Source organism: Bos javanicus, chromosome 2 (genome assembly GCF_032452875.1).
Source record: "Bos javanicus breed banteng chromosome 2, ARS-OSU_banteng_1.0, whole genome shotgun sequence".
NCBI classification, from domain to species: Eukaryota; Metazoa; Chordata; class Mammalia; order Artiodactyla; family Bovidae; genus Bos; species Bos javanicus.
In genome coordinates this window covers 94,229,414-94,242,294 of record NC_083869.1, presented here as the reverse complement: position 1 = coordinate 94,242,294, position 12,881 = coordinate 94,229,414, and positions in this window count along the sequence as shown.

Sequence of the window (12,881 nt, the reverse complement as noted above, 5' to 3'; positions counted from 1 at the left end):
GTTATTGATATTTCTCCCAGCAATCTTGAGTCCAGCTTGTGCTTCTTCCAGCCCAGCGTTTCTCATGGGCATAAAGTGGACATTCTCCTTCTTCCTTCTTGCTAGTTCTCACCACCGCCATATGGAAACTTCATTATTGACTTATTTTTCAAAACATTTATCTATCTGCTGCACCAGGTCTTCATTGTGGGCATGCAGGATTTTTAATTTCGTTGCAGCATGAGATTTCTTAGTTGCAGCATGTGGGCACAAGTTCCCTGGTTAGGGAACTTGTGCCTGGTCCCCTGCATTGGGAGCTTGGAGTCTTAGCCCCTGGACCACCAAGGAAGTCCCTCATTATTTGTTTCTTATTCAACATATCAGGTGTCCTGCATGGTAGCATCCCAGCACCACTGGCTTCACGGGTGTGTGTTGGGGGCCAGAGTGAGGTACTCCGCCCATGGCAAAGGTCATGAGGAAGGAGGCTCGACATACGCAAAGGCGGGATCGAGCCTCAGGAGTCCCCCTGGAAATCCTCGAGCGTCTACCCCCATAACCAGAGCCTGCCTACTTTACTACTTTGTGCTCTTACCTACACCTCTGACTTAACAGGGGGCTGTCCCCCACCACCTCTTTCGGAGAAGGAGTTAACCTAGAGCTCCAGTTAATAATAATTCCTGGGTGTGATAAGAGTGTTTTAACCTACAAACTCCTCTGAAGGTTCTCTAGCCTGCCTGACAGGCTTGTCCGGCCACATGTGATTGCTCACAGCCTCCCAACCGTGAGAGGCACAAGATGCTTTAAACCCTCTAAAAACAGGTTCTTTAGAGAAGTTAGAAAACTATTAGTATAAGTATAATGGGCTGATTAGAAATTGTGTTGGTGAAGGGTTTTTCATTTGTTGAGCCAATGTTTGTTGCTAAGTCTCCACATCCCCTGCCCTTACACACATTAATGAATATATAGAATTAACCTTTGATATTAATCACGTTAGACCTTAGGCTAAGTAAATTCTTTCCTTAACTAAAACCCACTACACCCTCACCCTGTAGGAATGTAACTTTATTTGGGTGGCGTCTGTTTTGAGAATAATCAGCCCTGGAGAAATAAGTGTCCTGATTGACTGACCGCTGTCACAAGGAGACAGTCGTAAATTGTCAGCAGGCCCCCCTGGCCAGAAGATGATGTAACACCCCTAAGACCTCTGTATACATTTGTCTGAAGCACCTGACTTTAATAAAAGTCAGGACTGCTGTCCCCACGTGACTTTTGTATAACATCTCAGTGTATAAAAACAGACTCTGGAAAATAAAGAATTGGGATCAGTTTCTCGAAATACTGGTCTCCCCATGTCTCTCTCTCCCTCTGGTTGAGTCTCCATCTGGAGCGCGGAACCCACTATGTTTACTAATTATGCCTGGGCTTCTAAGATCCGACCGGGGAGGCCTCAGTGTCTCCTCTCCTTCGGGAGAACGGAAGGACGCCTGCGGCCTACGTAAGTGGTGCAAACTTCTTGTCTTGAAGTTTTATTGGTCTCCCGCGTAAACCAAGCTACTCAGCCTCTTTTCTCCACTGAATTTTCCTACTGAGCTATCCTCATCCTATTACTCTTTATATCTTTGATAAAATATTTAAATAAATAGGTCGCCGACACCGTCCCCGCTTCGAATACCCTGGATCAGCCGGGGCAGGACCCCGGCAGGTGTGTAGTGTGAACATGTCGCCGTCACACAGGGCCCCAGGGTCAGGAGGGCCCTGCACTTGGTTTAATACTCTGTTCCTGCTCTCTTCAAATTCTTTTTTTTTTTCTCTCTGTCTCTTTTTTTAAATTGGAGTATAATTGCTTCACAATGTTGTGCTAGTTTCTGCTGTACAACGAAGTTAATCAGCCATATGTATACATACGTCCCCTCCCTCTTGAGCCTGCCTCCAACACATGCCCTCATGTGTTGAGCCTCTAGGTCATCACAGAGCCCCAGCTGAGCTCCCTGTGTTATACAGCAGTTTCCAAGCAGCTATTTTACACACGGGAGTGTGTATGTCAATGCTACTCTCTCAATTCGTGCCCCCCTCCTCTTTGCCCACTGTGTCCACACATCTGTTCTCTATGTCTGTGTGTCTATTCCTGCCCTGCAAATAGGTTCATGTGTACCATTCTTTTCTCTTGAAATTCCTAATTTCTGAACCACTTCAATGTCTATTTCAGTGGGCCCTGCAACTTACAGAACCTGTCCCATGTGCTAGACATGGTTCCTTACTTTGCTCTTTTTGTTTAACGGTACATCTTTTTTTTTTCTTGCTTTTTCTGGCTGTGGCACAGCATGTGGGATCTTGTATCTCTGACTAGGGACTGAACCCAGGCCCTCAGGAGTGAAAGCACAGAGTCTTAACCACTGGACCGCCAGGGAATCTGCAAGATCTTTTTATATTTATACATAAAGAACTTTCTTCCTCCTCCTCCTCCTCCTTCTTCTTCTTAGGGTTGCCCAGTGGTCTGTCCATGAGGATTTAAAAAAGTATATACATGGCTACTTTAGGAATCCCCTTAGGGATTCCTGTCCCAATTTTCCAGTCCTTTGAAGCTTCCAAACTTGGGAGAGAGAAAAAATTGGTTGAGAGAAATACCAGAAAATCTTCACTCTGGCAAGGTCCCTTACTTGCTTGCATGCTTTTAAAAAAGTGAAGGTGAAAGTATTAGTCGCTCAGTCATGTCTGACTCTTTGTGACCCCATGGACTATAGCCTGCCAGGCTCCTCTGTTCATGGGATTTATCCAAGCAATAATACTGGAGACGGTAGCTATTCCCTTCTCCAGGGGATCTTCCTGACCCAGGGATTGAACCCAGGTCTCCTGCATTGCAGGCCGATTTTTTACCATCTGAGCCAAAACCCTCAGAAGTAACTCTCATTTCTTCATCAGCTTCCTGACCAGCAATGTCCCCACTCCAGGAGATTTCTCCCTTCCACCTCCACCCCATTTTACCTTTCTTCCCCTGGTACTGAAATGCTTGACAAGGCATCATCTGGGCTCCATCAGTCACTGCAAACCACTTCTGTCTTTGTCTCTTGATGTTGTTGTTTAGTTGTTAAGTCATGTCCGGCTCTTTTGTGACCCCATGGACTGTAGTACCATCAGGCTTCTCTGTCCATGGGATTTTCCAGGCAAGAATACTGGAGTGGGCTGCTATTTCCTTCACCAGGGGATCTTCCTGACCCTGGGATCGATCCCGTGTCTTATGCTTTGGCAGGCAGATTCTTTATCATCTGAGGCACCAGGGAAGCCCGTCTTTATCTCTACCTGAAGACAAATACTTTGGGTTGAAGGACATAGTGGCCACCAGGGACCCACTTTATTTATTTATTTTTTTTATTATGATTAAAAAATTTTTTAAATTTTATTTTATTTTTAAACTTTACAAATTGTATTAGTTTTGCCAAATATCAAAATGAATCCACCACAGGTATACATGTGTTCCCCATCCTGAACCCTCCTCCTTCCTCCCTCCCCATACCATCCCTCTGGGTCGTCCCAGTGCACTAGCCCCAAGCATCCAGTATCGTGCATCGAACCTGGACTGGCAACTCATTTCATACATGATATTATACATGTTTCAATGCCATTCTCCCAAATCTTCCCACCTTCTCCCTCTGCAACAGAGTCCATAAGACTGTTCTATACATCAGTGTCTCTTTTGCTGTCTCGTACACAGGGTTATTGTTAGCATCTTTCTAAATTCCATATATATGCGTTAGTATACTGTATTGGTGTTTTTCTTTCTGGCTTACTTCACTCTGTATAATAGGCTCCAGTTTCATCCGCCTCATTAGAACTGATTCAAATGTGTTCTTTTTAATGGCCGAGTAATACTCCATTGTGTATATGTACCACTGCTTTCTTATCCATTCATTTGCTGATGGACATCTAGGTTGCTTCCATGTCCTGGCTATTATAAACAGTGCTGCGATGAACATTGGGGTACACGTGTCTCTTTCCCTTCTGGTTTCCTCAGTGTGTATGCCCAGCAGTGGGATTGCTGGATCATAAGGCAGTTCTATTTCCAGTTTTTTAAGGAATCTCCACACTGTTCTCCATAGTGGCTGTACTAGTTTGCATTCCCACCAACAGTGTAAGAGGGTTCCCTTTTCTCCACACCCTCTCCAGCATTTATTGTTTGTAGACTTTTGGATCGCAGCCATTCTGACTGACGTGAAATAGTACCTCATAGTGGTTTTGATTTGCATTTCTCTGATAATGAGTGATGTTGAGCATCTTTTCATGTGTTTGTTAGCCATCTGTATGTCTTCTTTGGAGAAATGTCTATTTAGTTCTTTGGCCCATTTTTTGATTGGGTCACTTATTTTTCTGGAGTTGAGCTATAGGAGTTGCATGTATATTTTTGAGATTAGTTGTTTGTCAGTTGCTTCATTTGCTATTATTTTCTCCCATTCTGAAGGCTGTCTTTTCACCTTGCTAATAGTTTCTTTTGATGTGCAGAAGCTTTTAAGTTTAATTAGGTCCCATTTGTTTATTTTTGCTTTTATTTCCAATATTCTGGGAGGTGGGTCATAGAGGATCCTGCTGTGATGTATGTCAGAGAGTGTTTTGCCTATGTTCTCCTCTAGGAGTTTTACAGTTTCTGGTCTTACGTTTAGATCTTTAATCCATTTTGAGTTTATTTTTGTGTATGGTGTTAGAAAGTGTTCTAGTTTCATTCTTTTACAAGTGGTTGACCAGATTTCCCAGCACCACTTGTTAAAGAGATTGTCTTTAATCCATTGTATTTTCTTGCCTCCTTTGTCAAAGATAAGGTGTCCATATGTGCGTGGCTTTATCTCTGGGCTTTCTGTTTTGTTCCATTGATCTATATTTCTGTCTTTGTGCCAGTACCATACTGTCTTGATAACTGTGGCTTTGTAGTAGAGCCTGAAGTCAGGTAGGTTGATTCCTCCAGTTCCATTCTTCTTTCTCAAGATCGCTTTGGCTATTCGAGGTTTTTTGTATTTCCATACAAATTGTGAAATTATTTGTTCTAGCTCTGTGAAGAATACCGTTGGTAGCTTGATAGGGATTGCATTGAATCTATAAATTGCTTTGGGTAGTATACTCATTTTCACTATATTGATTCTTTCAATCCATGAACATGGTATATTTCTCCATCTATTAGTGTCCTCTTTGATTTCTTTCACCAGTGTTTTATAGTTTTCTATGTATAGGTCTTTAGTTTCTCTATGTAGATATATTCCTAAGTATTTTATTCTTTCTGTTGCAATGGTGAATGGAATTGTTTCCTTAATTTCTCTTTCTGTTTTCTCATTATTAGTGTATAGGAATGCAAGGGATTTCTGTGTGTTGATTTTATATCCTGCAACTTTACTATAGTCATTGATTAGTTCTAGTAATTTTCTGGTGGAGTCTTTAGGGTTTTCTATGTAAAGGATCATGTCGTCTGCAAACAGTGAGAGTTTTACTTCTTCTTTTCCAATTTGGATTCCTTTTATTTCTTTTTCTGCTCTGATTGCTGTGGCCAAAACTTCCAAAACTATGTTGAATAGTAATGGTGAAAGTGGGCACCCTTGTCTTGTTCCTGACGTTAGAGGGAATGCTTTCAATTTTTCACCATTGAGGATAATGTTTGCTGTGGGTTTGTCATATATAGCTTTTATTATGTTGAGGTATGTTCCTTCTATTCCTGCTTTCTGGAGAGTTTTTATCATAAATGGATGTTGAATTTTGTCAAAGGCTTTCTCTGCATCTATTGAGATAATCATATGATTTTTATTTTTCAATTTGTTAATGTGGTGTATTACATTGATTGATTTACGGATATTGAAGAATCCTTGCATCCCTGGGATAAAGCCCACTTGGTCATGGTGTATGATCTTTTTAATGTGTTGTTGGATTCTGATTGCTAGAATTTTGTTAAGGATTTTTGCATCTATGTTCATCCGTGATATTGGCCTGTAGTTTTCTTTTTTTGTGGGATCTTTGTCAGGTTTTGGTATTAGGGTGATGGTGGCCTCATAGAATGAGTTTGGAAGTTTACCTTCCTCTGCAATTTTCTGGAAGAGTTTGAGCAGGATAGGTGTTAGCTCTTCTCTAAATTTTTGGTAGAATTCAGCTGTGAAGCCGTCTGGACCTGGGCTTTTGTTTGCTGGAAGATTTTTGATTACAGTTTCAATTTCTGTGCTTGTGATGGGTCTGTTAAGATTTTCTATTTCTTCCTGGTCCAGTTTTGGAAAGTTGTACTTTTCTAAGAATTTGTCCATTTCTTCCACGTTGTCCATTTTATTGGCATATACTTGTTGATAGTAGTCTCTTATGATCCTTTGTATTTCTGTGTTGTCTGTTGTGATCTCTCCATTTTCATTTCTAATTTTATTGATTTGATTTTTCTCCCTTTGTTTCTTGATGAGTCTGGCTAATGGTTTGTCAATTTTATTTATCCTTTCAAAGAACCAGCTTTTGGCTTTGTTGATTTTTGCTATGGTCTCTTTTGTTTCTTTTGCATTTATTTCTGCCCTAATTTTTAAGATTTCTTTCCTTCTACTAACCCTGAGGTTCTTCATTTCTTCCTTTTCTAGTTGCTTTAGGTGTAGAGTTAGGTTATTTATTTGACTTTTTTCTTGTTTCTTGAGGTGTGCCTGTATTGCTATGAACTTTCCCCTTAGGACTGCTTTTACAGTGTTCCACAGGTTTTGGGTTGTTGTGTTTTCATTTTCATTCGTTTCTAGCAAATTTTGATTTCTTTTTTGATTTCTTCTGTGATTTGTTGGTTATTCAGCAGCGTGTTGTTCAGCCTCCATATGTTGGCATTTTTAATAGTTTTTCTCCTGTAATTGAGATCTAATCTTACTGCACTGTGGTCAGAAAAGATGCTTGGAATGATTTCTATTTTTTTGAATTTACCAAGGCTAGATTTATGGCCCAGGATGTGATCTATCCTGGAGAACGTTCCATGTGCGCCTGAGAAAAAGGTGAAATTCATTGTTTTGTGATGAAATGTGCTATAAATATCAATTAGGTCTAACTGGTCTATTGTATTGTTTAAAGTTTGTGTTTCCTTGTTAATTTTCTGTTTAGTTGATCTATCCATAGGTGTGAGTGGGGTATTAATGTCTCCCACTATTATTGTGTTATTGTTAATTTCTCCTTTCATACTTGTTAGCATTTGTCTTACATACTGTGGTGCTCCCATGTTGGGTGCATATATATTTATAATTGTTATATCTTCTTCTTGGATTGATCCTTTGATCATTATGTAGTGACCATCTTTGTCTCTTTTCACAGCCTTTGTTTTAAAGTCTATTTTATCTGATATGAGTATTGCTACTCCTGCTTTCTTTTGGTCCCTATTTGCATGGAAAATCTTTTTCCAGCCCTTCACTTTCAGTCTGTATGCGTCCCCTGTTTTGAGATGGGCAGGGACCCACTTTAAAACCCCCCCTTCCATTCCTTTTGTATTCCTGCTGCTGCTGCTGCTGCTAAGTCGCTTCAGTCGTGTCCGACTCTGTGCGACCCCAGAGATGGCAGCCCACCAGGCTCCTCCGTCCCTGGGATTCTCCAGGCAAGAACACTGGAGTGGGTTGCCATTTCCTTCTCCAATGCATGAAAGTGAAAAGTGAAAGTGAAGTCGCTCAGTCGTGTCCAACTCTTAGAGACCCCATGGACTGTAGCCCACCAGGCTCCCCCATCCCTGGGATTCTCAGGCAAGAACACTGGAGTGGGTTGCCATTTTTCTCCAATGCATGAAAGTGAACAGTGAAAGTGAAGTCGCTCAGTCGTGTCCAACTCTTAGAGACCCCATGGACTGTAGCCCACCAGGCTCCCCCATCCCTGATTCTCCAGGCAAGAACACTGGAGTGGGTTGCCATTTCCTTCTCAATGCATGAAAGTGAAAGTGAAAGTGAAGTCGCTCAGTCGTGTCCAACTCTTAGAGACCCCATGGACTGTAGCCTACCAGGCTCCTCCATCCATGGGATTTTCCAGGCAAGAGTACCAGAGTGGGGAGCCATTGCCTTCTCCATTTGTATTCCTATCAATCATCATTTATAGATAAATCCATGGTCATGGCTCAACAACTTGGCAGCTTTTGAGAAGACAACTTAGGCTCTTGGTCCTATGGAATCTCCCCACACTGAGAAGGCACCAGAGTAATGTCCTGAGGCTCCTAACTTATTTTGAAGCAACCAGTACTTCTGTCTCCATTATAGACTTGCTGCATCCCCAAGCCCCCTCTGGGAGTTAGAGATGCCTGCTCACTCGTTCAGGAAACAGCCCTGCAGAGTAGCAACATCTCCATAGCCTTTCTGAGCAGCTGTCCCATTGGAAAGAACAGAGCTTCATATGAAGCCCACATTCCCCAAGGGCTATGCTGGGGGCCTGGTACACAAGCACAGGTCCTGTCTGTCACCCTCCTCTGCCCATGGCTTGGGTTTAAGGTCATAGATGCACATCGTTGCCTTAGCTGTTCTGATGTGAGAGGTAAGTGATGGTGGCCCCCCTACCGAGCGCAGAGAGATGCGGCAAACGGAAGCACATGTCTACCATTGAGCCTCCACCCTTTCAGCAGCCCTGGTGCACCCACTGGTGTGTACTCGTGCGATGCAGACACATAGAAGTGAACGGTGGGGCAGATGGGTGGGAGACGGTGCACAGCCTTGTTATGTTCCCGCCTCAGTTCCTCACCAGCGAACCGCAAGCATTCAACAGCGTACTGCTCCTTGCTTCAATCAAGCCATGCCCTCGCCACCTGAAAGGAGGATGAACTACCTGCTAACAATGCACTTTTGGAATCCAGTTCCACTGCCGGGGAAGCTGCCAGGTGCCCCGAGATTCCACCGGGAGAAAACAAGGCTGTTTAATTCCAATTAAACACCATATTGAGTACTCCAGTCTCAGTACACTCTATTTGTTTAGTTTATTTGAATGTTTGATAAGAGAAGTGCTGGGGTGGCAAGAAGCAATTAAAATAAGAAAGAATGATCTTAAGAGAGAAAGGGGGAAAATGCTAAGAAGCTGTGGCTGGTTTCTCCCCACACCTGCCAGCAATTAATTAATCACTAATCTGTTCATTATTTCCAACTCTGTTCCTTGGAAAAACAAATAAGGTTATTATTTTTAAATCTCTAATTAAAACATGTTGAAAGGCAATCCCTAAAATGGGTTTGGCCAAGGCTAATCACATCTGTAATAATGTTGGGGGACATTGAGGTGAAGTCTAGGGTCTTTCTGGAATTGGGGGAATCTTTTCTCCACAAAACGCTGTGACTTTAAGGCCTGTTTTCCTCATAGCTCACCGTGTGCAGCTTCTCACCCCAGGTGTCAGTGGGCAAGGCAGCGTGAGAGCCTTGGAAGGGTTGGAAGGTGGAAGGGGAGGAGGGTTTGCATGGCACTCATCCTGGGCTGCTGGTTCGAATGGCTGTATTTATAACAGTGTTGTGTGTGATAAATTGCTTCATGTCTGACTCTTTGCGACCCTATGGACTGTAGCCCCGCCAGGTTACTCTTTCCATGGGATTTTCCAGGCATGAATACTGGCGTGGGTTGCCATGCCCTCTTCCGAAGGATCTTCCCCCACCCAGGGATCAAACCTGTGTCTCCTGTATTGGCAGGCAGATTCTTTACCACTAGTGCTACCTGGGAAGCCTCCATAGAAGTGTTATTGAGACAATTCACATCCTCAAACGTTCACCCTGGATTATGCTTTAATCCACTGCAGTGAACTCAGTGCTGTACCTCGGCTTGGGCTAAGGCCGGCTGGACAGTGTTCTGTGTATTTTGTACATTTCCCTCTAGAGCCAACGCCAGGGTCCATCCCAGAGCTGGCAGCCCACATAGCTGCTTCTCGCCCTGTTTTTCTATCACCTACTCGCCCTTCTCTGCTCTTGGCAGCTGAGCATCTTTCCCCAAAGTGATTTACAGCGATGTGTGTCAAGATGGGTCTGACACTGATTGAGTCCCTTATCTCCCTCCTGTGTGCTCCCAGCTGACAGCCTCACCCCCAGGTATCAATCAGGGCCTCAGCTCCCTGCTCCTGGGTGAGCCAGGGGCTGTCGGGGATGCATTCCGCTGGCATCTTCATCAGGACTGCCACCTGCCCTTCATGGCTTGAAGAGTCTTTCTAAGGCATGCAGTGGGAACGGAGGTACATACACCATTCCCAACCAAATCATCACAGCCTGGGATGATTCCATGTGTTCTGCACAAATTTGGAGAATCTGGCTACTAAAAGGCACCATCGGGGATACTTACCTGCATCAGCTGTTCAACCTCTGAATCCCTGGCAGGGTGTTGATAGGGGTGGCGACAGCCTCAGCTGGCAAGCTCCCTTCCCATCCCCTAAGAAATCAACAAGCTGTCCTCTTAGCAGGGGCTGCGGTCACAAGGACAGCTTTGTGAATTCTAAGGCCGGTGCTTTAGAAGAAGGCAAGAGAGGAGCGCAAGAGACAGGGGAGACACCAAGACGTCACAAGAACCCAGGAATGGAGGTGGGTGGAGACACAGCCTCTGAAGACTCCACGGGAGATAAAGACATAGGGGCCAGGGGGAATGAAACCGAACATCCGTCTAAGCCTGGCTTTTGAATTGGCCCCCAATGCAGTGACATTTTCTTTTTTGGCAGCTTTTAAAAAAGGAGGAGAGGAGAAAATGTAGACTCTGACATTAAAGATGGATGGGGTTTAGACAAACTGAATAGTTTTGAAGGTTTCCCCAGCGCTGGGGAGGCTGAGGGCAGGTCTCTGTGGGGCATATCTGGGAGAGGCGTACTCTCTTTCCTTAAGTGCAGAGAAAGCCGTCTAACGAAGAGGCGGCTTCCAGCCCAGGCCCAAGCAGGGAGGTGTGATAATTTAACATCGTATTGGTTAGTGAACGTGCTGGGGCTCCTCACCACTTTAGGTTCACATTTGCAACAGGAACTGGACCAGGGCTCTGAGTGGTAAGGAGCTTGGTGCAGGGGCGAGGCCAAGGAACTGAGTTTTCTGGCCTCCTGGGGAAGGCACCAGTGGCGATCCCCCTCTCAGGCACAGCCCATCTGTCCCTGGACCTGGCTTTGCATTTGACTTTAAAAGCAGACTAGGGCATTGGCCCCTCTGCATGTGAATGGAATCCGAAGGAATAGAAATCTCATTAAAGAAGAACTATTGATCCATCTGTCTGCATGCTTCTGACTCTCTGCTAACCTTCCATTTGTGACCTGTGATTCTTTAACATGGAGACTGGAGAAGAGACGAGGACGAGGAATGAGACGATGACAGCCTGTGACACTGACGAGCAAGGACTTGGAAGGCCGCTCAATCTATCGCGTCCACTTGGCCACCACAAAAGGGAGACTTCCTGTTGCCATCACCCCAGATTGTGCTGGTCCGGAGTGGCTCCAGGGCCAGTGTTCTTCCTCAACTTAGTCTCCCCCAGTCTCCAGCACGGGTTCCAGGCTGGCACCCGCCTGGTTCTCCATCTGTCCATGCTTATGTCAGGAAAGGTTAGAAACACCAGAAAACCTGGGGGCCAACAGAGACAAGGCCAGGCATATCTATGGGGAAATGCACACACCCAGGCTGGAAAGCAGATGATGTGAACAGCTAAGAAAAAAGGCCTCACTTTGCTTTAATGTCATCGATGGTTGTCGGGCCGCAGAGGTCATAGCGGGTGCAGATTGCAAGGGAAGAATTTCACGTGACACTCAGGTTGAATCCGCTTCAGTTGGCCTTGGCTGCCACCGTGACCCCCTTTTTGATGAGTATAGCTGAATTAACTCCCCGCTCCCTGCCGTTGGGCTCCCCTCCTGCCATGCCACACAAATTGAAATAGTGGGGTGGCAGGTGGTGGCAGTGGGGGCTGTGTTGGGGAGGGGACCGCAGGGACCTTCCATCTTGTTAATGTAACACCGTCTTATGTGATAGGAGCTGAGAGCAGCCTGTAATGAATTTCTCCTCCTGTAATCATTCACCAGTGCGTTGTGACCCGTGTGTTTTTGCTGTGCTACACATTTCCAGATGTTCACAGGGATTTGTCAGCACCTACTAAAAATGACTTGGACATGACCCATCTCTTCGTGTGACGCCCTCCCCAGCTGCCTTTCGTCTTGGTTGAGGGAAGGAGTAGGTGGGACCACCTGGAATGGCAGCCGTAGAGTCCACGGCTGTGGTCTGATTTCAGGCCCATTTGCTGGCAGATTAGCGCAGGCATGCCAAGTCTGTGGGTGCTCCTGTTGTACTGAGCCATGTTCTTTGGTCCAAATGGTTCCAAAGTGGCCTTTGCCTTTTGCACCTGTTGTTTCTTGCTGCACAGTGAGCTGTGCAGGCAGCTTCCTTCATTGAGAAGACATGGGTGCAAATGGTGGTACAATTAGGCATCTGGGCACTCCATGGGTTCTTACCAACTCTGGTGTGAAGATGCATTGATGGCAGGGGACAAGGCTATCGTCTGAGTCATATGCACGAGTGTCACCATCTGTGACTGTAATTCTAGCCACGTGGTCAATTGTAAGAAGGGGTTTATAACCAGCTTTTACTGCATTTGTGGATCATGATGATTAAACAACAGATGGGAAACCCAACCAAGATTTCTAATCTCCACCTCTTCACTGATGGAGTGAGTGAGGGCTGAGGGAGTTACTTCATGCCCTGTGTCTAGGGCTGAGTCTATAATTAGTGTAGGCACCCCCCTGACTTTCTGTGCCTGCCTTGTACACTCATTCTTATCAGACCACAGGCATTGATTTTTGCTTTCGAAAGGATGGTCCCAGAATCCTGGAAATGTTCTAGGGAGTACAGTTCATGGTGTACAGGAAGCTTGTCAGTAAGGGTTGCCAGATAAAATGCAGGATACCCAGTTAAATTCAAATTTCGGATAAACAATAAATACCTTTTCAGTTTAGGTGTATCCCAAGGGTTACATAGGGT